The sequence below is a fragment of the Balaenoptera borealis genome (assembly GCF_965194805.1).
Source record: "Balaenoptera borealis genome assembly, chromosome: 11".
NCBI classification, from domain to species: domain Eukaryota; kingdom Metazoa; phylum Chordata; class Mammalia; order Artiodactyla; family Balaenopteridae; genus Balaenoptera; species Balaenoptera borealis.
Genome location: NC_138868.1, coordinates 12842837 through 12869703, shown reverse-complemented (window position 1 = coordinate 12869703; position 26867 = coordinate 12842837). Strand labels below are relative to the sequence as shown.

Here is a 26867-nt window from a genome sequence, read left to right as displayed (position 1 = left end):
CATATATATTTATAATTGTTATATCTTCTTCTTGGATTGATCCCTTGATCATTATGTAGTGTGCTTCCTTGTCTCTTGTAACATTCTTTATTTTAAAGTCTATTTCATCTGATATGAGTATAGCTACTCCAGCTTTCTTTTGATTTCCATTTGCATGGAATATCTTTTTCCATCCCCTCACTTTCAGTCTGTATGCATCCCCAGGTCTGAAGTGGGTCTCTTGTAGACAGCATATATATGGATCTTGGTTTTGTATCCATTCAGCAAGCCTGTGTCTTTTGGTGGGAGCATTTAATCCATTCACGTTTAAGGTAATTATTGATATGTATGTTCCTATGACCATTTTCTTAATTATTTTGGGTTTGTTATTGTAGGTCCTTTTCTTCTCTTGTGTTTCCCACTTAGAGAAGTTCCTTTAGCATTTGTTGTAGAGCTGGTTTGGTGGTGCTGAATTCTCTTAGCTTTTGCTTGTCTGTAAAGCTTTTGATTTCTCCATCAAATCTAAATGAGATCCTTGCCGGGTAGAGTAATCTTGGTTGTAGGTTCTTCCCTTTCATCACTTTAAGTATATCATGCCACTCCCTTCTGGCTTGTAGAGTTTCTGCTGAGAAATCAGCTGTTAACCTTATGGGAGTTCCCTTGTATGTTATTTGTCATTTTTTCCCTTGCTGCTTTCAATAATTTTTCTTTGTCTTTAATTTTTGCCAATTTGATTACTGTGTGTCTCGGCATGTTTCTCCTTGGGTTTATCCTGTATGGGACTCTCTGCACTTCCTGGACTTGGGTGGCTATTTCCTTTCCCATGTTAGGGAAATTTTCGACTATAATCTCTTCAAATATTTTCTCTGATCCTTTCTGTCTCCCTTCTCCTTCTGGGACCCTTATAATGCGAATGTTGTTGCATTTAATGTTGTCCCAGAGGTCTCTTAGGCTGTCTTCATTTCTTTTCATTCTTTTTTCTTTAGTCTGTTCTGCAGCAGTGAATTCCACCATTCTGTTTTCCAGGTCACTTATCCATTCTTCTGCCTCAGTTATTCTGCTATTGATTCCTTCTAGTGTAGTTTTCATTTCAGTTATTGTATTGTTCATCTCTGTTTCTTTGTTCTTTAATTCTTCTAGGTCTTTGTTCAACATTTCTTGCATCTTCTCGATCTTTGCCTCTATTGTTTTCCCGAGGTCCTAGATCATCTTCACTATCATTATTCTGAATTCTTTTTCTGGAAGGTTGCCTATCTCCACTTCATTTAGTTGTTTTTCTGGGGTTTTATCCTGTTCCTTCATCTGGTAAATAGCCCTCTGCATTTTCATCTTGTCTATCCTTCTGTGAATGTGGTTTTTGTTCCACAGGCTGCAGGATTGTAGTTCTTCTTGCTTCTGCTGTCTGCCCTCTGGTGGATGAGGCTATCTAAGAGGCTTATGCAAGTTTCCTACACAGTGTTCTCTTGGCTGCTCTTCTTCCTTAGCTCTACCCTACTTGCCAAGACACAAGTGTATATTATTTTTCACCTATATCCATGCAATAGCCTCCTCACTGAACTCTGAATCCTCATTCTTTTCTTGCTGCTAGTTACAATCTGAGAACACACAATTATGCTGCTCATTCTTTCCAATGATTACCACTCCTCCAGCTTTCTTTTGATTTCCTTTTGCATGGAATATCTTTTTCCATCCCATCACTTTCAGTCCGTCTGTGTCCCCAGGTCTGAAGTGGATCTCTTGTAGACAACATATATATGGGTCTTGTTTTTGTATCCGTTCAGCCAGTCTATGTCTTTTGGTTGGAGCATTTAATCCATTTACATTTAAGGTAATTATCAATATGTATGTTCCTATGACCATTTTCTTAATTGTTTTGGGTTTGTTATTGTAGGTCTTTTCCTTCTCTTGTGTTTCCTGACTAGAGAAGTTCCTTTAGCATTTGTTGTAAAGCTGGTTTGGTGGTGCTGAATTCTCTTAGCTTTTGCTTGTCTGTAAAGGTTTTAATTACTCCGTCAAATCTGAATGATATCCTTACTGGGTAGAGTAATCTTGGTTGTAGGTTTTTCCCTTTGATCACTTTAAATTTGTCCTGCCACTCCCTCCTGGCTTGTAGAGTTTCTGCTGAAAGTTCAGCTCTTAACCTTATGGTGATTCCCTTGTATGTTATTTGTTGCTTTTCCCTTGCTGCTTTTAATATTTTTCCTTAGTATTTAATTTTTTTTAGCATTTACATTCAGATCTATTACAAGACGGCAAAAGTTCAGCAACATTTAAGTACTATCAAGTTTCATTAAATGGTTCCATGTTTTTGGTGAAAAATGTAAAAATATTTTTCTATAAACACTTCATAAGAGGCAATGTGAAAATTACCATATTTTTCAGAAATAATTAAGTCCATCCTCAAATGTTCCTTTTTAATCCTCTAACTGCAACTTTCATATCTAGAGGGGAAAACTTATTTTAAACCCTGCCCTGTGACTGTTGTCTACACATTTAAATTATGGGGAAAAGTCTTTAGAACTTAATTTTTCTAGTATTTAAAATAAAAGCAAGACACAAAAATCACTTGGCAGTCAGATGTGACATGAGAGCCAACACAGTTCTGAAAACCAACAGTTGCATTAGGCAGAACTCAGAGACCAGAAACTCCCTTTTTCTTCTTTCCTCATGCCTGTTGGTAATTCTGGAAGTCCATGCCAGTCTTCCTTAAGTTTCTTGTTGATATTTACAGATCTCATAGTGCATTGTACTCCACACATTTTGATGGATCTGTAGGAAAGTGCTTCTGGCAAATGGTCATTAACCTCTTCAGTCCCTGAATATATTTCCACTGTGTCTCATCATTTAAAACATGTGCAACATTCTTGGAAAAAAATCTTTTCCCTACCAGTTCTGGCAAGGATGCCAACCACAGTGACACCAATGGGCCAAGGAGCATTTCCAATGACCATCTGAAGATAAGCATCATTAGCCTTCACATATTCCCTCTGCAACATGAATTTAATGATATCTGTTATAGATTCTTTAATATTGGCAGGAAGATTCCTTTTCCGTAGCTTTCTGAAAAGGGGTCTGAGATAGGACTCAGTCTGTTTCTGAGTAGCGCTGTTCAGTTTACCCTACATGCTGCACTTCACATAATCCTCTCTGGCATTCAGCTCCTTAGCACAAACACCAAGAAGAAACTTAAGGAATTTGGTAATGATGTCCATGTCTTTATGATCATCACCTTTTCCTAAAGACTATCCCAGTGCCTCTAACTCTTCAGTTGTGGTGTTTTCTTCATGAACTTTCAAATCATTCTGGGCATCTTACTCTCCAGGTTCTTGGCCACCCACAAGTTCATTGAGGTACTGCTGATCAATTTTATCCAAAGCTGCTTTCAGATCATTCCTCAATCCCTTGTTAACTTCCGGTGAGAGGATCTCTATTTTTCTTGAACGCTGAAGAGCATCATAATCAGTTTCTCCAAAGAGTCTGATTGGTTCTCCTCTTCCTCTTAATCTCCTGATAACCTCTTGCCTAGAAAGAGTCATGGGTAATTTTTCTTCTGCCAGTTCAAATTCTAATACTGAATTCAATGAAGTTAATGGTTTCTGGTCCTCCTCTTTTGACTGTATCTTGTAGCCACATCTTTCAAAATATGCTTCCTCTTCTTTTTTTGCAAATTCACTACGCTTGAAATATTTTTTATTTTCCACCAGCAGGTTCCTGTCCTCCACCAGCTGCATCTTCTGGAGGATCTCTGATTTCAGAACAGCCATCTCACTGCCTGGGTTGAAGCTCGAGTTTTCTTTTTCTCTCTCTGGCTCATTGGACCAAGCCTTTTGTCTCAGCCAGCTGCCACAAACCCACTACACAGCTATATTTAAATTTTGATAGTTTGATTAATATGTGTCTTGGCGAGCTTCTCCTTGGATTTATCCTGTGTGGGACTCTCTCCGCTTCCTGGACTTGATTGACTATTTCCTTTCCCATGTTAGGGAAGTTTTCAACTATAATCTCTTCAAATATTTTCTCAGACCCTTTCTTTTTCTCTTCTTCTTCTGGGACCCCTATAATTTGAATGTTGGTACTTTAATGTTGTCCCAGAGGTCTCTGAGACTGTCCTCAATTCTTTTCATTCCTTTTTCTTTATTCTGCTCTGTGGTAGTTACTTCCACTATTTTACCTTCCAGGTCACTTATCCGTTCTTCTGCCTCATTTATTATGCTTTTGATTCCTTGTAGAGAATTTTTAATTTCATTTATTGTATTGTTCATCATTGTTTGTTTGCTCACTCTTTAGTTCTTCTAGGTCCCTGTTAAACATTTCTTTTATTTTCTCCATCCTATTTCCAAGATTTTGGATCATCTTTACTATCATTACTCTGAATTCTTTTTCAGGTAGACTGCCTATTTCCTCTTCATTTGTTTGGTCTGGTGGGTTTTTACCTTGCTCCTTCATCTGCTGCATATTTCTCTGTCTTCTCATTTTGTTTAACTTACTGTATGTGGAGTCTCCTTTTCACAGGCTACAGGTTCATAGTTCCCGTTGTTTTTGGTGTCTGCCTCCAGTGGATAAGGTTGGTTCAGTGGGTTGTGTAAGCTTCCTGGTGGAGGGGACTTGTGCCTGTGTTCCGGCGGGTAGGGCTGGATCTTGTCTTTCTGGTGGGCAGGGCCATGTCCAGTGGTGTGTTTTGGGGTGTCTGTGAACTTAGTATGATTTTAGGCAGCCTCTCTGCTAATGGGTGGGTTTGTGTCCCTGTCTTGCTATTTGTTTGGCATGGAGTGTCCAGCACTGGAACTTGCTGGCCTTTGAGTGGAGCTGGGTCTTAACGTTGAGACAGAGATCTCTGGGAGAGCTCTCGCCAATTGATATTATGTGGGGCCAGGAGGTCTCTGGTGGACCAATGTCCTGAACTCAGCTTTTCCACCTCAGAGGCTCAAGCCTGACACCAGGCAGGAGCACCAAGACCCTGTCAGCCACACAGCTCTGAAGAGGGAGAAAAAAAGAAAGAAAAATAAAATAAATAAAATAATTAAAATTTAAAAGTTAATAAAATAAAAAAAAATTTTTAAGTGATAAAAAAAAGACGAGAACAACCAAACCAATAAACAAATCCACAAATGATATCAAGCACTAAAAACTATACTAACATAAACATAAAAATCAGAAACAAGTTAGTGGCATACAGCAAACCCTAAGTCTACAGTTGCTCCCAAAGTCCACCACCTCAATTTTGGGATGATACATTGTCTATTCAGGTATTCCACAGATGCAGGTACATCAAGTTGACTGTGGGGATTTAATCCACTGCTCCTGAGGCTGCTGGGAGAGGTTTCCCTTTCTCTTCTTTGTTCGCACAGCTCCTGGGGTTCAGCTTTGGATTTGGCCCCACCTCTACATGTAGGTCGCCTGAGGGCATCTGTTCCCAACCAGACAGAACGGGGTTAAAGCAGTGGCTGATTAGGGGGCTCTGGCTCACTCAGGCCAGGGGAGAGGGAGGAGTATGGAATGTGGGGCGAGCCTGTGGCAGCAGAGGCCAGCGTGACATTGCAACAGCCTGAGGTGCGCCATGTGTTCTCCCACGGAAGTTGTCCCTGGATCACGGGACCCTGGCAGTGGCGGGCTGCACAGGCTCCGGGGAGGGGAGGTGTGGAGAGTGACCTGTGCTCGCACACAGGCTTCTTGGTGGCTGCAGTAGCAACCTTAGCATTTCATGCCCATCTCTGGGGCCCATGCTGATATCCACAGCTCGCGCCCATCTCTGGAGCTCGTTTAGGTGGTTCTCTGAATACGCTCTCCTCGCACACCCCAAAACAATGGTCTCTTGCCTCTTCGGCCAGTCCAGACTTTTTCCCAGACTCCTTCCCAGCTAGCTGTTGTGCACTGGCCCCCTTCAGGCTGTGTTCACACAGCCAACCCCAGTCCTCTCCCTGGGATCTGACCTCCAAAGCCTGAGCCTCAGCTCCCAGCCCCCACCCTCCCCAGAGTGTGAGCAGACAAGCCTCTCAGGTTGGTGAGCGCTGGTCGGCACCGATCCTCTGTGCAGGAATCTCTCTGCTTTGCCCTCTGCACCCCTGTTGCTGCGCTCTCCTCTGTGGCTCCGAAGCTTCCCCCACCCTCCCACCCCCCGTCTCCACCAGTGAAGGGGCTTCCTAGTGTGTGGAAACTTTTCCTCCTTCACAGTTCCTTCACAGAGTTGCAGGTCCTATCCCTATTCTTCTGTCTGTTTTTTCTTTTGCCCTACCCAGGCACGTGGGGAGTTTCTTGCCTTTTGGGAAGTCTGAGGTCCTCTGCCAGCATTCAGTAGGTGTTCTATAGGAGTTGTTCCACATGTAGATGTATTTCTGATGTATTTGTGGGAAGGAAGGTGATCTCCACGTCTTATTCCTCTGCCATCTTGAAGCTCCTCCCTAGATTGTTATTTTAAATTTAAGGATTTCTGTTCTGTGAAAGATATCATAGACAAAATAATAGATGATAGAATGTGAGAAAATATTTGTCAAGTCAACTGACAAGAGATTTAAATCTTGGATAAACAAAGAAAATGTAAAATCAGTTCACTAGAAACATTTACAAAAAATTTTAACAGGCAATTTACAAAATAATAAAATCCCAGAATTCTAAGAACGTTTACATAATGATCAAATCTACTTATAACTAAAGGGAAAAAACCAAAAATGAGACATCATTTTACACCTATTTTCCTGACCAAAAAATATTAGGAAAATATCAATGCTCACTAGGAAGTGAGGATGTGGGGACCCCCATGCAAAATTAGTAGGCGTGTACACTGGCGCATCTGTTATATAAAATGATCTGGAAAAACTTGGTCAAATGAAATATGTGCATACCCTCAGACACAAAAATTTTGTCCCTAGGAATACACCCTAGAAAAATTACACACTGAGTTGTTTGTAGTGGAGACAAGTTGTAGGCCATCTGCTATCCATCACTAGGAAAGCACATAGGTAAATTAGGATGGATGGACACCATAGAGCAGTGCTACTCAATGTGTGGGCCATGAACCAGCACCAGTCCTTGGACTCTCTGTTTCCACTCTATGATGAGATAACTACAGAAAGTGAGATTGAGCATTTAAACCACCACAAAGTTTTGACAATGCTGAGAACTTTTTATGTTTTTTGCAAACATGGGACCACAACAGATTGGACATTTTATAAAGAAAATTATCCTTTACCATAAATACTTTGATAAACAGTTCTGTGAAGGACTCTACAATTCCACGTGACCATCATGGCAGAGAAGAGCTTCTATGGAATGAAAAGGAATAAAATGAAAATATGGAGCTAGGTGGGAACAAGATCATGTAGAACCCCATGCATATGTCAAAATTTCAAATATAATGATTAGTATTTAGGCAAATTGGGATTTCTAATTAAAATATAGATAGTATAAAAGAAAGCCTAATTAAATAAAACAATGTTCTTATATTTTCCCGAATTGATGTATGTATTAAATACTGTCAGTTTGCACACTGAGAACACAGCTACTCGTCCATGGCAACTTCTCCAAACTATAGATGAAAATATCTAAATTAGGTGTCAAGGTTCAGCCTTTAAAATCTAACTCAATTATATCATGGAAAATATTCTCTGACACCCCACTATGAAATTAGATATACCATTAGTTAAAGGATCACAATGGTCTTAGTTTTCTCTGCTCCTCTTCCTTTGCAACTTTATATGTTTAATTTTGCTAGCCATGGAACAAAACAATGGCACTGAAGTGACTGAATTCATCCTCCTGGGATTTGCTGGTCAACACAAGTGTGCTCATTCTAGAGGGTAACATTGGCATGATCCTATTCATCAAGATTGATTCTTCCCTTCACACTCCCATGTACTTTTTTCTCCAAAACTTGGCATTTGTTGATCTCTGCTACACCTCTGCTATCACTCCCAAGATGTTGCAAAACTTTGTAGGGACAGAACAATCCATCTCATTCATAGGATGTATGGTGCAGTTACTAGTCTGTGGTACTTTTGCAACAAGTAATTGCTACATCCTCGCTGCTGTGGCAGTGGACTGTTATGTAGCCATCTGTAACCCACTTCACTATGGAACAGTTATGCCCAAGAGAGTCTGCAGTTCATACTTCATGGGTTTCATACTTCATAGTTTCCTTCATACTTCATGGGTTTCCTAAATGCTTCTGTAAACACAAGTTTTCCTTTCTCATTGAACATTTGGAAATCCAATAAAATTAACCATTTTTCTGTGATGAACCCCCAATTCTGGCCCTCTCATGCTCCAGTATTTACTTAAATGTCGTACTACTAGCAGCCTTTGTGGGGTTTAACTTGACATTCACTGTGTCGGTCGTCATCTTTTCCTACATGTTTATCCTGGCTGCCATGTTGAAGATCTCTTCTGCTGCAGAGAGGAGAAAAGCCCTCTCCACGTGTGCCTCCCACCTGACAGCCGTCACCATTTGCTATGGGACTCTGTCTTACATGTATCTGCACCATCGCACCACAGAGTCTCAAGAGCAAGAAAAAATGGCTTCTTTGTTTTATGGCATCATGATCCCCATGTTAAACCCCCTCATCTACAGCCTGAGAAACCAAGATGTGAGAGAAGCCCTAAAAGGGGTTGGAAAAAAGTACTTCAAGTTTGATCCTTGATTTCTAGTTCTCTGTGCTTGTAAACAACCAGACTAACAGTGCCAATGTTTAAGAAATCAAAACATGCATAGCACAGGGAGATCAGCTCGATGCTTTGTGACCACCTAGAAGGGTGGGATAGGGAGGGTGGGAGGGAGACGCAAGAGGGAGGAGATGTGGGGATATATGTATGTGTATAGCTGATTCACTTTGTTATAAAGCAGAGACTAACACAACATTGTAAAGCAATTATACTCCAATAAAGATGTAAACAAATAAAAATCAAAGCAAAGAGCCAAACAACATAGGAAAGGTTGCTCAATCTATTAATATGGAGCTGAAAATTAAAGTAACAATGAGATAACCACCAATATGGCTGCCAAAAATTGAAAAAGAATGATAATGCCTATGAATTGCTATGATGTAAGGGAAAGGATGCTCTCACATTTGCTAATAGATAATTGAAGTGTTACCTTACTTCAGAAGGAATCTGGCAATATCTTTTTAAAAGAAGAATCTTCCATCCAGAATTTCAGCCTTGCAAATGGATCTATGGAAATAAAAGTTTTAATCTGTAAGAACATATATGTAAGGATGCTTACTGTAGCATTGTTTTGAAAAACAAGACCAAGAAAGTAACTGTTCCTCAATAGGGAAATAAATCTGTATTATCGTAACTCCAAATTGTGTCTATTGCTGCATAACAAATTTCCATAAATTTAAGGGCTTAAAAAACACACAATTGTTATCTTATAGTTTTATGGTCAGAAATCTGCACATCACTTAACTGCATCCTCTGAGATGCTACAATCAAGGTGTCAGCCAGAACTGGGAACTCATCTGGAGGCCCAACTGGGGATGGATCTGCTTCCAAGCTCACTCATTTATTGACGGAATTCATCTCCTTGCCATTTAAGACAGATTCCTACCTTCTTGCTGGCCGTCAGCCAGGGACTACTCACAGCTCTTAGAGACTATCCACAGTTCTTTGGCACAAGGCCCTCTTCATAAGCCCTCTCATAACATGGCCGCTTACTTCTTCAAAGCCAGAAAGCCATATACAGTTATTCAGTACATTCACCGTGTGAAACAAAATATTGCCATATGCCCAAATCTTACTACCAATTCAAGAGTCAGTCTCTCCCTGAAGTTTTCCCAGGTCAACACTGTTTCCTGTCAACTTTCTGCCCCTGGAAGTAATTTCTTCTTCCACTGAGTACCCACAGCACTTCACTTGTATCAATAAATATTATTTATTATTTATCACTTCCTATCTAAATTATTTATTTACATATAAGACCTTCACTATCATCTATAAGGCAATTGAAATATGCTTTCTTTCTATGACCTTTTAACATCTGGTATAGAGCCTTAGACACATTAGGTATTCTGTAAATATTGAATGAATGGATGGGTGGATGAATGATGATAAAAAACAATAATATGGGCAGCTTTCTAACTGGAAGTTATGTGAGTATGTAGCCTACACTTGTCTCTAAATATCAATCTGTGGACAACAGCATTCAAATGACCAGGGGAAGTTTTTTAAAGTGTAAATTACTATACCCCAGTCCTGGAGATATTGATTCAGTAATATTAGATGGAGCCCAATATATTTAAATATCTGCATACGTAGAATGTTGCTTTAATTGCATGCTCCACTAGAAAGTAGTTTTTAAGTGCACAGGATTTAGAATCTTTTGGAATGTGGTTTATATCCCACCCCTGCCACTCCCCAGAAGTGTCTTCCTGGAAGCTAATTGAGCTTTCAAACCTTGTTTCTCATAATAATACATATCTCATGAGACTTTTCAATGTGTTTGTTTGCTTGTTTGTTAGGAACAGATAAGATAATGCATAGAAATCATAGTGCCTGGCACTCTTAAACTCTAGGTAAATGTTAAAAGTAATGAGTACTAACAAGGACTATTTCAACATGGGTGTGACAGATATTACAAAAACAATCTCATCACATGCACACACACACACACACACACACACACACACACACACACACACACACACAGCAAATAAGAAGTCTCTTAAGATTTACAACATGAAAACTTTCCCCTCTGGGAAGCTCCTCTCTCCTGCAGCAGAAAACTAACTAATACAGGTTGTTTCCTTTGATCCTGTCTCAGCGCCTATAGTCACAAACACTCAAGGGAACAGGTAGTAATCCCATAGGCTTCAGCTATGAGCTCTGTCTAAGGAGAATTCATTTGGTGGGCAATCAGCCCACTAGCCTGGGAAGAAAATCTAAAGACAAAAGTCCTGTGAATAAAGCAAATTACACTTTTTCTTATTTAGCTGTGCATTATTCTGGAATATGAGGACCACAGTAAAATCTATAGGATTAGAGCCAATATGCCAGCATAATTAACTCTAAGATTGGGTAAAGTCATCTTATCATCAGCAAAATAAACTATAAATGGAGAGAGGAAATTATTGATGGTATGGAGAAATCATAAAATGGCCCTGGAGATGATAGCTGATATATTAGCTATAATGCTCCCAACTGAAAATAAACAACCGTTAAAGAATATGAGCAATAAATAGACAAGGCCACTCCATGACTGAGATGGGCCAAGACAGAAAAAAAGGCCACTCTAAGTTTGTCTGAAATAAAACAGGGACAAGTACTCTTAGCAACAAAAAAAAAATAGCTAAACATTCCCCTCTTCCAACTAAAATGAGTAAATACTCCTCCTTTACCCACTTTAATTTTCTCACCTCTTACGTATAAATTACCAAAATATTCAACCACCGAATTCCTAAAAACACTCAAAAGAGAACTCACCTCCACTTCCTAAATCCTTCTTAGAATCACCCAGCACAAGCCTAAATCCTACAAGAGGCCTTCCCAATCTCCTCTTATCCAACACTCTGGTCCCTCTGGGATGTGTGTTTCCTTATTATGAAATAAGCCTAACTTTACTTGACTACATATGTGCTCCTGGTGCTTGTTGGCTACGGGACGTTGATGGTGTGAATTGCACCAGGTGCATCTATTATCTCTCTTGAACTTTGTTACTCTTGTTATTCATTTTTATTGCAAAAATAAATTAATATGTATCCATTATTTTTTAAATACAACTCCTTTTAAAGTTTAAAAAAAAAAAGAGATTCTCTATTTTTCTTATTCCTACTTCCTACTTAAATTGTTCATATATCCCTGCAGATGGTGTTTTCTTCACATAAACACACAAACACACACACATACACACACACACAGAATTTTTTAATTAAAATTCAGTTCACACTCCACTTGGTTTTCTGCTTTACTCACTTAACAGTATGTTGTTAACATTTTTCCTAAGAATACATATAGTTCTCTCTCATTCTTATTAGGTGTTTCACAGAAATACAAACTATAGATTAACTCTGATTTGTTTTAGTATCACCCTATCTATTACCAAATTTCTGCTATAAAAAAAAAAATAATGCATAGACTCCTGTGTGTTTAAGGTAAATTTTTTTCCATCTCATTTTATCAAAGATTAAACCGAGGTTGAGGGAACTTACATTTCTTGCCCTAAATCACATACCTATTAAATGGCAGTTCCAAGATTCAAATCTAGATCTTTCCAACTTCAAAGCTTGTCCGCTTGTCATTGCAGGTGGTATAAGATAAAGCTTCAAAGTTGCTTTGAATACAATATAATTGGATACAATATAATTTGTACAACTTTAAAGCATAGGTCTTATTCATCCAATAAAAGTCTCTTCCAGAACTCCCACTTCTGCCCACGATAGAGTAACAGGGACTGGATTTACCCTCCTGCCTGAAACAATAAAAATTGGACAAAATATATGAAATACTACTTTGCAAGACACTGTGCATCAAGCAATAAAGGACAGTGGTTCCTGAGAAGCAAGAAAAAAATAAACCCAAAATTTCCCCAGCTTTCTGTGTTAAGAAGGTTCCTAGACCACAGTGCAGAGAGGGAGTACTCAGGAAATGTTTAGTGGACTTCCTAAAGGAAATGGAGCTGAAAATTTGATGAGAGCAAGGCAACTAAAGTTTGCAGGACAGAATGTTGAAGGAAGTTCATTGTAAAGAGAAAGAACCCCAAGATCTGCAGAGGGTCCAATTATTTAGCTGAGTACTAATCGGTACATACACATGCGGAAACAATTTGAGGTAGGGAAGGAAATAATTACAGATAATAGTGCTTGATGCTCACATAAGGCTGGGAGTAGTGCCTGTTCTCACCAGACAGACTAGAAAACCTCAAGATTCATAATGCGCTGGGTAGAACACACAGAAAGGACTTGCCTCAGTAGTGCAAATGATTAGCTCTATACTGAACTCAGCTCCAGTTACAACCAACAAATCTACAAAGCAAGACTCAAAAAAATCAAACAATTTCCAAGTAACTTAATTGTACTCCAGAACAAAGCTCAAGAATATTTATAAGTATATGAAAATACCTAGCAACACACATGGTAAAATTCACAATGCCTGGCATCCAATCAAAAATTACCATACATACAAAAATCAGGAAAACATGCCATAAGTAGAAGAAAAATCAATGGACAAAACTGACCAAAACTGCCAAAAATGTCAGAATTGGCCAAGGACATTAAAGCAATTATTATAACAATCCTCCATATGTTCAAAAAAGACAAGTAGAGATGTGAAAGACAAGCTAAATCCTATAGAGCCTGATGATTAAAAAAATTTCACTGGATGGGAGTAACTACAGATTAGATATTCCAAAACAAGTGATTAGTGATCTTGAAGACCTAGCAATAGAAACTATCCAAAATAATAGAAAAGTGACTCAAAGAGATAAATGAACAACACATCAGTGAACTGTGGAGCAACTTTAAGAAGGCTTATGTATGTGTAATTGGAATCCCTGAAGGACAGGAGAAACAGGGTTGATATACAAAATGTTTTTGAACATTTTGTAAATGTGATGAAACTATAAAACCACACATTCAAGAATCACAAGAAATTCCAAGCAAAAGAAACATGAAAAAGCTACAGCAAGGCACATCATAATCAAATTAATCAAAACCAGGAATAAAGGGGAAATCTTAAATGCATACAGAGGGAAAAAAGACACATTATAAATAGCAGAACAAAAGTAAGGATAAAAAGAAGATATACAGATTGCCAACAAACACGTGAAAGGATGCTCAACATCACTAATCATTAGAGAAATGCAAATCAAAACTATAATGAGGTATCACCTCACACCAGTCAGACCATCATCAAAAAATCTACAAACAATAAATGCTGGAGAGGGTGTGGAGAAAAGGGAACCCTCTTGCACTGTTGGTGGGAATGTAAATTGATACAGCCACTATGGAGAACAGTATGGAGGTTCCTTAAAAAACTAAAAATAGAACTACCATGTGACCCAGCAATCCCACTACTGGGCATATACCCTGAGAAAACCATAATTCAAAAAGAGTCATGTACCACAATGTTCATTGCAACTCTATTTACAATAGCCAGGACATGGAAGCAACTTAAGTGTCCATCGACAGATGAATGGATAAAGAAGATGTGGCACATATATAGAATGGAATATTACTCAGCCATAAAAAGAAACGAAATTGAGTTATTTGTAGTGAGGTGGATGGACGTAGAGTCTGTTATACAGAGTGAAGTAAGTCAGAAAGAGAAAAACAAATACCGTATGCTAACACATATATATGGAATCTAAAAAAAAAACCCAAAAGGTTCTGAAGAACCTAGGGGCAGGACAGGAGTAAAGACAAAGACGTAGAGAATGGACTTGAGGACACGGGGAGGGGGAAGGGTAAACTGGGACGAATTGAGAGATTGGCAGGGACATATATATACTACCAAATGTAAAATAGATAGCTAGTGGGAAGCAGCCGCATAGCACAGGGAGATCAGCTCGGTGCTTTGTGACCACCTAGAGGGGTGGGATATGGCGGGTGGGAGGGAGACGCAAGAGGGAGGATATATGGGGATATATTTATATGTATAGCTGATTCACTTTGTTATTCAGCAGAAACTAACACACCATTGTAAAGCAATTATACTCCAATAAAGATGTAATAAATAAATAAATAAATATACACAAGTGATTTAATGAATTCTACTAGGAAGCATGCTACTTACCCTGCTCCAGTTATTGTGGATGCTAAATGTCTTTATTTCTTTAAAAAGTATCCGATGATTCAGGCTGGCTGTTTCACAGAATCTACTTATTTTGGTGAATTCCTAGTCCTTGAAAACACGCATTACTGTCATTATTTACTACCATAATATGAGTCAGCTTTCTCCCTCGCCTAAGGGAAATGAACCTTGTAAACACTTTCTGGAATCCCAGCTTATGTTTACCCAAAGAGTGGAAGTGAATTCCAGGTGTGATCCACTTCTGTTTCAAGAATGGCTGGTCATACCTATGCATCACCTTTCCCTGACCATTTCACCCCATCAGGATACTACCAATGGCCTTCAAAGAGCCAACATGTTCCTAACTATATTCGTTTGATAGGGTTGCTGTAACAACTATCACAAATTGAGTAGCTTAAACAACAGAAATTTATTGTCTCACAGTTCTGGAGGCTAGAGTCTGAAATCAAGATGTTGGCAGGATTGGTTCCTTCTAAGTTGTGAGAGAAAGATCTGTCCCAGGCTTCTCTCCTTGCCTCACAGATGGCTGTCCTCATGTTCACATGGTGTTTTCTCTGTGTATGTGTCTGTCTCCAAATCTCCCCTTTTTATAAGAACACCAATCATATTGAATTAGGACCCACCTTAATGACCTCATTTTAATTTGATTAAAGTCTCTTTGAAGACCTTATCTCCAAATAAGGTCACATTCTGATGTACTGGGGGTTAGGACTTCAACACATGAAGTTTGAGGGGGAACACAGTTCAACCCATAGCATCATCTAGAGGCAAGGCTGCTCAACTCTTCAGGACACTAAGAATCTTATAAACATCTAGTCTAAAGCAAATCCAGATCAATCCTTTACTCCCTCTTCCTTTCTTGGTAGATGAGTCTCTGTGTGGCAATTGGACCTGTCATGACATTCCAGAATTATTGGAATTGCATCTTCTCCTGGCCAGGATGCCTCTCACATCCTTCAGAAAGAAGTGGGCTCTGATTAACAAATCCGGACTGAAGACTCAGAGAACTGAGCCCCAGTACATTCTCAGGGGTCTGACAAGCATAAGGAAGATTATAAGAAGGTAAGAGATTGTTATTATAAAAAGTTCAGTTTCAAGCTTAACCACAACCTACAATAACCCCAAACCTGAAATCTAAAATTCTGTAATAATAACCAATAATGATAATAATTATAACAACCATTTACTGAATAGTTACTATGTGCCTGGAATACGTACTTTATGTGCATGGTTTTACTTGATCTCACTACCACTGCATAAGGTTGATACTTTCAATTAAATCTGATAGGTATGTAAAGAGCCTCACACAAGTCCTGGCACATGGTATGTGTTTAATAACCAAAAGTTAATATACTGCCCATTTTACAGATGAAAAAACTGATCTTCAGAGACACCTAGGATTGCACTGACAGAGATGTAAGCTGTATTTGAATCTAATACAGGAGTATGTTAGACTCCAAAGTTTAGATCTTATCTACTAAACTATGCTGCAGCCCATATCTATCCCTGTGTCACAGAAATTCAAAATTATATCAAACTCCAGAAACATCCGTCATGTCCTCTGTCCTTTATGAGTCACTGAAATCTTTTACAGCATCCCTATTTAGTCTCCAGAGCTTGAGAATTACTTTTTTAAGATTAAACTAAGACTTCAGAAATGGGATTTGTAAGCTTCCTCTTTTTCCAGGGCCCCTTTCCCCCGCACACACCCAGATAGTTCCAGAAGCTCTTTATAAGCACCCCCTACCACCAATGCCCCTTAAAACTCTTATTATCAATATAGAATACACTGTGACATCAACTGGTGAATGTACCAGATAAGACCTTAAGATCTCCCAATAAATTAGAGTCGGCTGATCAAGGAAGGGCCCTCTACTTGGCTAGTTTCCACGTCAAATGCTCTCCTTCAACTCACATTAGAATTACCATTTCCTTTCCCTAATTTCTGCACCAGAGATATGTAGAGTGTCCAAAACTGTGCAAAAGATTTTACATACACCATCTTGTCTGACCCTCACAGCAACTCTCTGAATTCACCCTGTGTTGTTGAAGAAAATGATACTTAAGGTAGTCAAAGGGCTTTCCAAATCCCTCAGCCAGGAAATCTCAAGCAAAGATGGGCGTTTAGGGGTTTTTGTATTATTCTATTTTCTTTCCACTACAGCTCGTTGCACCTCTGATTTTTAACATTCCTTTTCAACTCATGTCTATGATTATATTACAGAAATCTTACTTAATCATCCCAACTCAACTTTCAATCTTACTTGACATTCCTTAATCAATTTTCAGAAATTCATTTCTTCAACAAATGTTTTTGAAATGGACACTCTGTGTCTGATTCTGAGTTGAGTGGGGACATAAAAATGAGCAAGACAGACATGACTTCTCCCTTCATGGAGCCTACAATCTAGCATTAGTGTCACAGCCAATCCAGAACTTAGCTGAAGAGGCCAAAGTCATTGCATCAAAGAGGATATGGTTCAACCACACTCAAAAATGTGAGATAAAGGGCCTTTCACAAGGAAGGTAAAAGGAAGTCAGAGTTTACTTCCTGAAAGTGTTCATTAGGTAGATTTTGGGTGCTTAGAGAGATGATTCAAGAGGCTAAAGTCAACCATCTTTAAAGAGGATACCTAGCCTTCTGTATGCAACAGTTAAGTAAGTGTGTGATGATTTGTTCATTAAGAGAACATTCTTATCTTCCCTTTTTAACAAGTGAAATTTTAACTGAGTCAGACATAGGAGGTCTGGAGTCTATATTTTTATAACAACTTATTCATAACAATAATGAGAGCCAGAGTCAGTCTGAATAATGTACCTAAACCACTGTCTACACTGGGGAATAGGCCCCAGGCCATTGGTGTCTGGAGCACTTGTCAACAGTCCCATATCTAAATCTCACAGGGTGGTCATGTTCTCATTTATAATAACCTATCAAAATGATTGTTAGAATTCTTTGAGAAAATGTAGTCAAATACACTATGAAAATTCTTCTTATATAATCCCTCCTAAAAGCCCTGTGTTAAGATTTTCTTAAGCTCAAAGAGGCACCATTTTAGAGTAAAAAGGAAGTTTCTACCATCTGGTTTGAAGAATAAAATTTGCCTTTGCAAGGGTCTATTATTTTTGGAAGGAGCTCTTTAGCACATTTAGCTTTGCAGATGTTAGGTGAGCATTCATTCATTGTTTGCTAGTTTTTGAGAGGAAGACCTGAGTGGGATCACTTTAGGTTGTTGGCTCAAATAGATAAATACTCCAAGGATTGAAATGGGTTCTGTTTGAGTTTGATCCAAAAGCTCAAATAATAAAATCCAGACATCGTTTCTTTGCATCTCTCAGCTCTGCCTCTGTCATGAGTCGTCCTCAGCCTCAAGCTGGTCTCCTTCCTGATGGTAAATGGCTGTAGCAGCTCCAAGCCTCACGTGACCAAATATGGTGATGGACAGAAAGCCTTTCTTTCCATGAATCCCAGAAAATATCTCCTCAGAGCTCACTGGCTCTGCTTGGATTGTGTGCCCCTCTCTGAAACAATGGCTTAGGGGAGGAGTGATCATGCTTCTGACTGCAGATAGAGCCAATCATTCCCAAGCGCAAAATAAAATGAGCAGAATGGTTTCCCAGGGGAAACTTAGGGCACTCTTACTAAAAGAAGAGAGACTGAATACTGGACCACAAGTGATAGATGTCCATTTATTTGGGGAAAGATAAATTCCTGTGCACATCATTTTAATACAAGGTAGATTGAGATTGGCCAAGTAAAGGTGTAGGCAAAAGGCAAGAGGGCAAAGGGCATGGGGCAGAGAGAGGTTGATTCTGAGGAGAAGGATCTGGGAAGGTCACTTAGACTTGAGCACAATGGGAGCTGGTCACTCAGTTTCATCTTCAGGAACCCTGCGTTCCAGCTCCTGCTCCCCCACTGGCCTGTCATGCCATATACACCAACTCGGTTCTCCTCCGTAGAGATTCCTCACCTACAAAATAAAAATGGTCATCGTAAACTCTTAGGCTCCTCCAGCTCTGACCTCATAGGATTCTCGCTGTGGCCTCCACTGTTGGTGCCCTCCTCCCTCTGCCCTCAGGTGTCCTGATGCCTATGCATCCCTTACAGTGTGATGCCTCAACTGGTCCTGCCTTCTCTGTATTCTGCCCTCTCCCCTGACATCAACCAGCAGGTAACTACTTTACTGTGAGTAACTCCCAGCTGAGTAATGAAAGAATCTTTGATATGGGATTGTCATTTGCATTTTGACAAAAGCCTTCTAGAACTTACGCTTTAACACAACAGATTTATTAGAGTGATGGAAATTTAGACATTTTGTTTTTAACCAAGTGGGCTGTGGGTCCTTTCTGAAATTATCCATGAACTTGGCTGCCTTCACATACAATTAGCCCTAGAATCATTAAGGAAAACCAGACTTGGAGAAGCCAAGCTTTCAGACTTTAATAGTCATATAATATATTGGGCAGTGAATATATTAAAGAACTTGTTGTACAAACGTTGGTAATTCCTCTTTGACGTAGGAGATTTGAGTGAGCTAAAGTCATTTCCCTGAAACAAACATGGAGACATTAAACTGTGTGAATTATGAGGTTGTGCTTCCACAGAGAGTAAGTATCTGGTGTGACTTGGAGAGAGCATGAAGGAACAATGGAGGAGATGTGGAGGGAAGCTGCATTCCAAGTCCCTTTAATAATATCTCACTGACCTTCAGCATTGACCTACAGCATGGCTTCCTCAAGACACAGCCTGCTCTTCCCCACCTCTGGGGCTCTGTCCACATGATCCTCCTCTTGGAATGTCCTTTCCTCCCATCCCAGCTCTGCTCTCCACACTATCCTCTCTTCCTTTCAAATTTCATTATAAATGTAGTCTCCCATAGGAAGTCTTGCCTGATCTCTCTGCTGGAAATGATACGAATACCCCTGAACTTGCACAGCACCTTACCTCCATCTCTACTACATCAGTGATGAGAAAGTGCCCTGCTGAAGGAGATCTCTGCTCAAACTGTACAGTCACAAAAAGACTTGGCTCCGGCATTATGGTAAGCCTCATTCTGGACCTTGTTGAGAATTGGGCCTGGTTAATGCCTGCCTAAGTGACAGAAGGCTATGATAAGGTCCAACATCAAAAGGGACTTTTCCATCACGTTCTGTGCCTGTGATAGGCAACCTCTGAGACAGTCTCCAGTGATTTCTTCCTCCTGGTATGCACAGCCTGTGTAATCTCCTCCCCTTGACCCCTTGAGCATAAGTAGGACATAGTGACTCCTTTATAGTGAACAGAATATTGAGAAAGTAATGAGACGCTGAGATTAGCAAGATTAGGATTAGGAAAAGACTCTGGCTTCCACTCTCAATCTCTGTCTGTCTCTCTGTGTGTGTCTATCTCTCCCCTTTCTCTCTCTCTTTCTCCCACTCTCCCTCGGAGGGCAGCCAGCTGCCATGTTGTGAGTTTCCTACAGAAACATCTATGTGGCAAAGAACTGATGTCTCTGGCCAAAGCCATGTGAGTTTGGAAGAAGACATTCCCCCAGCAGAGCCTTGAGATAAGACCACAGACCTGGCTAACACCTAGATAGCAGCCTGTAAGTGACCCTGAGCCAGAAGCTCAGCTTAGCTTCTCAGCTAAGCCACATCTGGATTCTTGACCCATGGAAACTGTGATATAATAAATGTTCCTTATTTTAAGCCACTAAGTTTGGGGTTAACTTGCCATACGGCAGTAGAAAACTCATACAGTAACTAATCAAATGTGCCTTCCAGAATCCTACATTTTTTGGAAAAAACTTTTCCTTCTTGCCCTGTATCTGTCCCTCACTCTACAAATCACTCTTTGGCCTTGTTATTCTTCAGAAGTCTACACTTTTTCAGTTAATATGCTGGTCTAAGGAATTAAGCTCAGAATTTGATGGTCCCCATGAAATTGACTCTTTTCCAACAAATTGTATAGGTATCCGAAACTCAGAAAAATTCTTTCTTGTTAAAAATGTAGTCCAGGGAAGTTGGACTATTTTATAGATAAAATATTTTATAGCTATATTTCCCACATAAGTCTGTTTTCTGGCCCATCAGTTCAGATAGATACATATTTCATATTAATAAGCCTGCACTATGAGAAGAAGAACAAAGTCTATTCAAATGTCTTGAAACAGCTGGGAAGTGAAAGCTTCTTATGAACCCAGCAGATTCCCAAGTGAATCACTTTTGGGGCATTAGCTGACATTTCGAGCATCCTTTTCAGCTATTCATCATGCTCTTCCACAAGCCCCAGCATGACCATCATTGGTGAGTGGCTTCGGTAGCTGAAAAGCAGGGGGCCCAACCCTATAGGAAAGGTCCCCAGGGTGCCTCTTAACTCATAAAGGTCACAGCTACTGCTGGAAGAAGAGATAGTACTGTCATTGACAGGGACTCTATTAATATTTCATCGAAGTCCTATAAGGCTCACTTCTGTGTCTGAATCCCTCACTGGTTTGGTATCAGACATTAGATCAGTTCACTTCAGCCTTCAAATTACTAAAAATTAACCCATGGATCCTTAGTCAAATCAACTCCAAAAAACATTTATTGTATATCTGTCTGCTGGGTGCAGTGCAAGTTGGAGAGCAGAGAACGATGCAAAGATAACCAAAGCACAGAGGTTTTTCCCACAAGTTCAGAGTCCACACAGACCTGAAAAAAGGCTCAACAATAGGTCTACAATCAATGACCTCAAAGAGCACCAGAGCTGGAAGCTGAAGACCTAGAGTCTTAATTCCAGCTGTGCCAGCCTCAGTTTTTCCATCTGTACAACAAAGAATTTGGGCTAGACCACGGATTCTGTAGGAGGCAGGATTCTAGGAAGGGCTCCCAAGATTCCCACCCCATGGTGTTACATGCCCTATGGCACCCTCTCCCCAAGAGTGTGGGAGGGATACATGTACGTGATGGCATCTCACTCTCATGATTAAGTTATGTTGAAAGGAAGAAATGAAGGGATTTTTAAAGATGTAGTTAAGGTCCCAAGTTAGTTGCTTTTCCAATAAATCAGAAGGGAGATGGAAAGCTAATATAGATTTTGGAGTGCCATCTTGCCTGCTAATTGTAATGATTGAGAATGTCTGCCTGGAGCATCATAATGAAAAGGATTCAAAATTTGCACCTAAGTTTGGCTACAAAAATTGTCATCACTGATTAATAATGTCTGACATGGGTATTTATCAGTTAGGACTCCTCTGATTGCAAGCAACAGGAAACATCACATAAATTGGCATAAGGAGGGGAAAAGAATTGTTATACCTGGTATTTATTCAGGAAATACTTACCGAACCCTACTGAGTGGTGAACATTGTTCTAAGCACTGAAGTTACCACAGAAGTGAAGTCCTTGTCCTCACAGAGCTCACATTATAGTAGCTTATTAAAATGAAAAGTCCAGGGATAGAGTTGGCTTCAGGCATTGATTCAGGAGTTCAGTGTATAATCTCCATGTTATAGCCACTTTAGGCTTCAGGCTTATATTCTCTCTGCTACACATCAAACAGGAAAAGATTATTCTTCATCTGGTTACTCAAGCAGATAGTCCAAGATTCCCTCTTTTTAATGGTCCTGATTGAATAGGCTTGGGTTGTACAACCATCCCTAAGCCAATTGCTATTCCCTGGAAAGAGTGGTGTCCTACTGGGTTAAGCTGGATGTTATGGACCTCATGTCTGTGTCCCTCCTCCCTCCAAATTCATATGCTGAAGCCCTAACCCTCAGTTTAATGGTATTTGAGAACTACATGATTCAATAGATATGAAACACTTAGAACAGTGTCTGACACATAGTTCATGCTTAATATATGTTAGCTACTATCATTATTATTCATACATTCACACATTTGTTGAGAATATATGTTCCAAGAGCTATCTTAAGTGCTAGAATTGCATAAATATATATATGTCAGTCTCTTCCATGGAGAGCTCAACACAGATGCTTTAATTGCAAAATGAGATCATTATTACAATAAGAGAAGAATGAAAATGCTTTGGGAGCCCAGAAGAGGGAGCCTAATAACATTGGAAGAATGAGGGAAAACTTCCCAGAGAAGGGAATATTTCAACTGCACCTTACCTTCATAAGCCATGTAAAGAAGAAGACTGAAGAGAATTAGAGAGGTGGGTAAAACAATAGAAAATTTAAAAACAGCTATATCTTAAAAACATTGTGCAGAGTGAAAAAAATAAGAATGAGATTTATAACACTAAACAATTTCTATAGTATAAAGACTTGGACACAAAATGACAACCTGCATTTTGCAAAAATATACACATAAAAAATGTTTATGAAACATACTTAATAAGAGTAGAGAATTGGAATTAAAATCATAAATAAAATTTTAAAAGAAAGAGAAAGCAAGGTCATGAACACTCAATGGTGATAATGTACCATCAACTTAAAGCCAGAGAGGGAGGGAGGAAAGGGGTACACCAGGGAGAACAAAGAGACAAACCACAGAATATGTGAGAATTTGCATCTGAAATTCTGGAAGAATCATATCACTGCTGGTAGTATAAAGCCTCTGGTTATTTGATCTGAATTCTCAAATGTAATGTTACAGACAGTAAACACATGTATGTGCACACATACACACATGTCTAAATGTGGAGAGGAGCCTGAACTACCTTACCTGGCCCTCTTATGCACTTAGAAATAAGTGCCTCTTCCCCTGAACAGACACAGACAGTGACAGGCACACAGCTCAGCAAGCAAAGCACAAGCTGGATTTTAGCACCACTCATGCCCTCAGCAGGGCACACTTGTGCAGGATGCAACTACACGACCCTAAGAGGTGGCCCTACAGTAGTTATTCCCTTTCCTCAAGCCTCCAGGAAAAAAAAAAAAAAAACTGAACTGCTCTAAACTACATACAAAATGAGCAAGCAAAAGCACAGAAGGTGTAGATGGTCAGAGCACTCCATATGGGCAAATCCAAGATCACTGAGCCTCAGAGCGGGAAAGTTGGTTGCCAGCCTCAGTCTCCAGCATTAGAGCACCCCTGGGCTTGGGAAAGGCTGTCTCTTACAAAGCAAGAAAACATCCCATCATCTTCAGATGGAATGTCTACAGAGCTACTCTAGGAATGTCCAGGTCAGCAAACGACTCTTTAGCCTCAAATTATTTTCCCTCTACCCAAGACTATTTGACCCAAATACTGCCTTTCTTTCTCTGGCGTGGGATCTTCATGGAGGAGTTTTACCCTGTGACCTAACGTTTGAAGAATGGGACGATGTTAACTTGTGGCAAAGGGAGAAGAGAGTGATGGAGGATGGGATGTAGAGGGGTTAACAGTAACAAGCAGCCTGAAGTACGAAAGAACAAATAATAATCAAAGTGGTTTAATTACTTGAAAAAAAGAGTTCAAATTTTGAAAAGGAACTTTGCATCTGACAACCATGGTGCAGTGTACAGTGTATAGGACTAGAGCTTTTACATCTATGAGTTCACAGGATCTTCACAACAATCCTGTAGAATTGGGTACTGAAATCATTAGTAGTGCTGGAGGAGGAAGAAGGGAAGGGCCATCACAGGCGAGGGGTGGGAGGGTTCCAGTCTAAGGTAGAGAGGTCATGGCCAGCTCCTTACCAAAGGACAAAGCCTTTTTAACTGTAGCGGGACAGGACAGGCAATATCACCTGGGTATTAGGTCACAGAGCTGCAGACCAATGGATCTGTATTCTAGTCAGCTAGAGGGGACTTGGACCAGTCTATTAACCATTCTAACTTTATTTCCTTAAATGGGATGTAATAATAATATTCACATTGTACGGTTGCCAAGAGGGGTAAAGGTTTATAAAGTGCTTAACGGAATGCCTATCACATAGTAAGTGTTCAATAAATAGAAGCTATTATTCATGTATTCAGTAGGTATTACTGAGGGTTTATTTTGAGGCAATCACTGATCCAAGCCCAGAGATACAATGTTCAGCAACAACAAAAAAAGACATGGTATTTGTGCCCATAAAGTACACAGCCTAGTGGGGCAATAGGCAATAATGAAATGATCACCAAAAATATTAGTTGTGAATTATTCTAAGGGCTATAAAATCACACAGAGACAAAAGATTGTAAAACTGGAAATAGCACAAAGTGAAGGAATCTGAGATTTATTGGTCCAGGGATACCTAATCTAGAAAGGGTCAGGAAACAAAGCAAAATTTGGGTTGAGATGTGGAAAGTGAATAGGAGCTAACAAATGGATGTGGAGAAGCACTCTAAAGAGAAGAATCAGCATGTGGCAAGTGCCTGTAATGGGAGAGGGCATGGTGCAGTCCAGGAAATAAAAGATGAGCGTGGCTAAAGCATGGAGGTAGAAAGAGTCGTGTAAGATGAAGCTGGCATGAAGAGGGCTGAGTAGGCAGGTGTTGTGCCCTATGGGTCCTGGTGGGAATCAATGAAAAGCCACCAAGGATTTTCATTCTATTAAGGTTGACTTGTCAGGAACATGAGACAGAGTGGGATAACATGTTCACATGAGGTTTTGACAAGATGGCTCTTGCTATTTATGTGGAGAATAGATGAGAAGGAAAAGATAGAATGGATACTGGGAAATTGTTTTGCAATGATAGCAGTGGTCCAAGTTAGAGATGATGATGGCTTGGGATAGCAATAGAAGAAATAGCACAAAGTGAAGGATTTTCTGAGATTTATTTAGTAAATTGAATTGACAGGACTAAAGGATGGATTGGGTATGGAGCGTAAGGAAAAAGGAAGAATCAGGAATGTCTTGCAGGTTTTTGGAAGAGCCAGTTGCTGACATCGGGAGCACTGGAAGAAGTCCCAATTTGGGGGAAAGATAATACATGAATTTCTTTGTGGCCAAGTTGAGACTAAAACGTCTTTGGGATAGCCAAGTAGAGATACTCTGCAGATATATGTTTCTAGAGTTCAGAGAGAGGTCTAGGTTATGGATATGTACTTAATAGTCACTGGCATGTAGAAGGCAGGAATGAGATCATGTAGGGTGAGGATACAGAATAATTTTTTTTAAGTGGCTTTAGACTACACCCTAAGGAATTCCAAAATAATGATTGGGTAGTGGAGGATACATCAGCAAACGAAAGTAAAAAAGGAATATTCTAAGCTAGGAAGAAAACCAAGAAAATATTCAGCACCAGAAGCCAAGTGAAGAGAGAGTCTGAAGGAGTCAACATTATTCAATGCTGCTGAGAATTTTGTAAATTGTGTCATAAATCACAGGTCTATTGTTATTCAACAGCTTAAAATTGCACACCTTTAATCAAGATTTTAAAAATTAAAGGCTTAAAAGTTTAAATTATTTGCCTAAGTTTATGCAGTCAGGATGTAGTGGGCAGGGTTTTAAATCTAAATCTTGCACCAAAGCCCATTTTATGAAGGTTCTCAGGCTCTACTGTCTTCCTTGGGGATTAGATATGAAGGTTCCTCCCCACGGCACTGTGATTTGCAAAACTAGAAGAACCTGACGCTCAGAGCTTAGCAGCAACATCTGCCTCCTCTCCTCCCAGGGACTGCACATCTCTATAGAAGAAAATCCTCCGTTGTCTCTCTGTAAGTAAGTAGCAGAGAGATTGGCAAAAGAAACATGATTTAACTCAGTGGTAGCTGTGATTTCATCTTGAATCTAGACTGGGATCAAGTGCATCTGGGAAACAGGCAGAACTCCTGACCACCGTCTCTTTTCAGAACAGCTGCTGAGAATCTATAGAAAAAATCTTTTTTAAAAAAATAGATCTTTATTGGAGTATAATTGCTTCACAATACTGTGTTAGCTTCTGTTGTACACCAAAGTGAATCAACCATATGCATACATATGTCCCCATAGCCCCTCCCTCTTGAGCCTCCCTCCCATCCTCCCTATCCCACCCCTCTAGGTCATCGCAAAGGAAGGAAGGAACCCAACACACACACACTCACACATACAAAAAAAACTTAACTCAGAAATAGTCTTATTCACAATTCTGAGTCCAGCAGAGTAGCTATTGCTCAAAATTCATTCCCATCCCAACCTGCTAGGTCCCAGGAAAATACTGGATGTCAAGTCTGAAAAACCCAGTTTTATCACTTTTTCCCTCCTTTCAACACTCAGCTTCTCTCTCAACCCCTTCCTTAGGACTGTTAAGATCATTTTACTATGGTTTATCCTTGTTCATG

The 26867-nt window shown here is 39.8% G+C and overlaps 1 long non-coding RNA gene and 2 pseudogenes across 3 annotated transcripts; 1 reads left to right on the top strand and 2 right to left on the bottom strand.

Annotated features, from left to right (window-relative positions):
• Positions 1 to 590: 590 nt before the first annotated feature.
• Positions 591 to 5561, bottom strand: LOC309605388 (pre-mRNA-splicing factor 18 pseudogene; annotated as a pseudogene). The gene has a single exon. The product of its transcript is annotated as a pre-mRNA-splicing factor 18 pseudogene (transcript).
• A 555-nt stretch (positions 5562 to 6116) lies between these two features.
• On the top strand, positions 6117 to 18289 carry LOC309605417 (putative olfactory receptor 5AK3 pseudogene; annotated as a pseudogene). Its single transcript has one exon. The product of its transcript is annotated as a putative olfactory receptor 5AK3 pseudogene (transcript).
• A 97-nt stretch (positions 18290 to 18386) lies between these two features.
• Positions 18387 to 22099, bottom strand: LOC309605470. The gene is made up of 2 exons (XR_014231381.1): positions 22020 to 22099; positions 18387 to 18686 (listed from the first exon to the last, which is right to left on the bottom strand). It is a non-coding gene; the product is annotated as an uncharacterized lncRNA (long non-coding RNA).
• Between the last annotated feature and the right edge of the window lie 4768 nt (positions 22100 to 26867).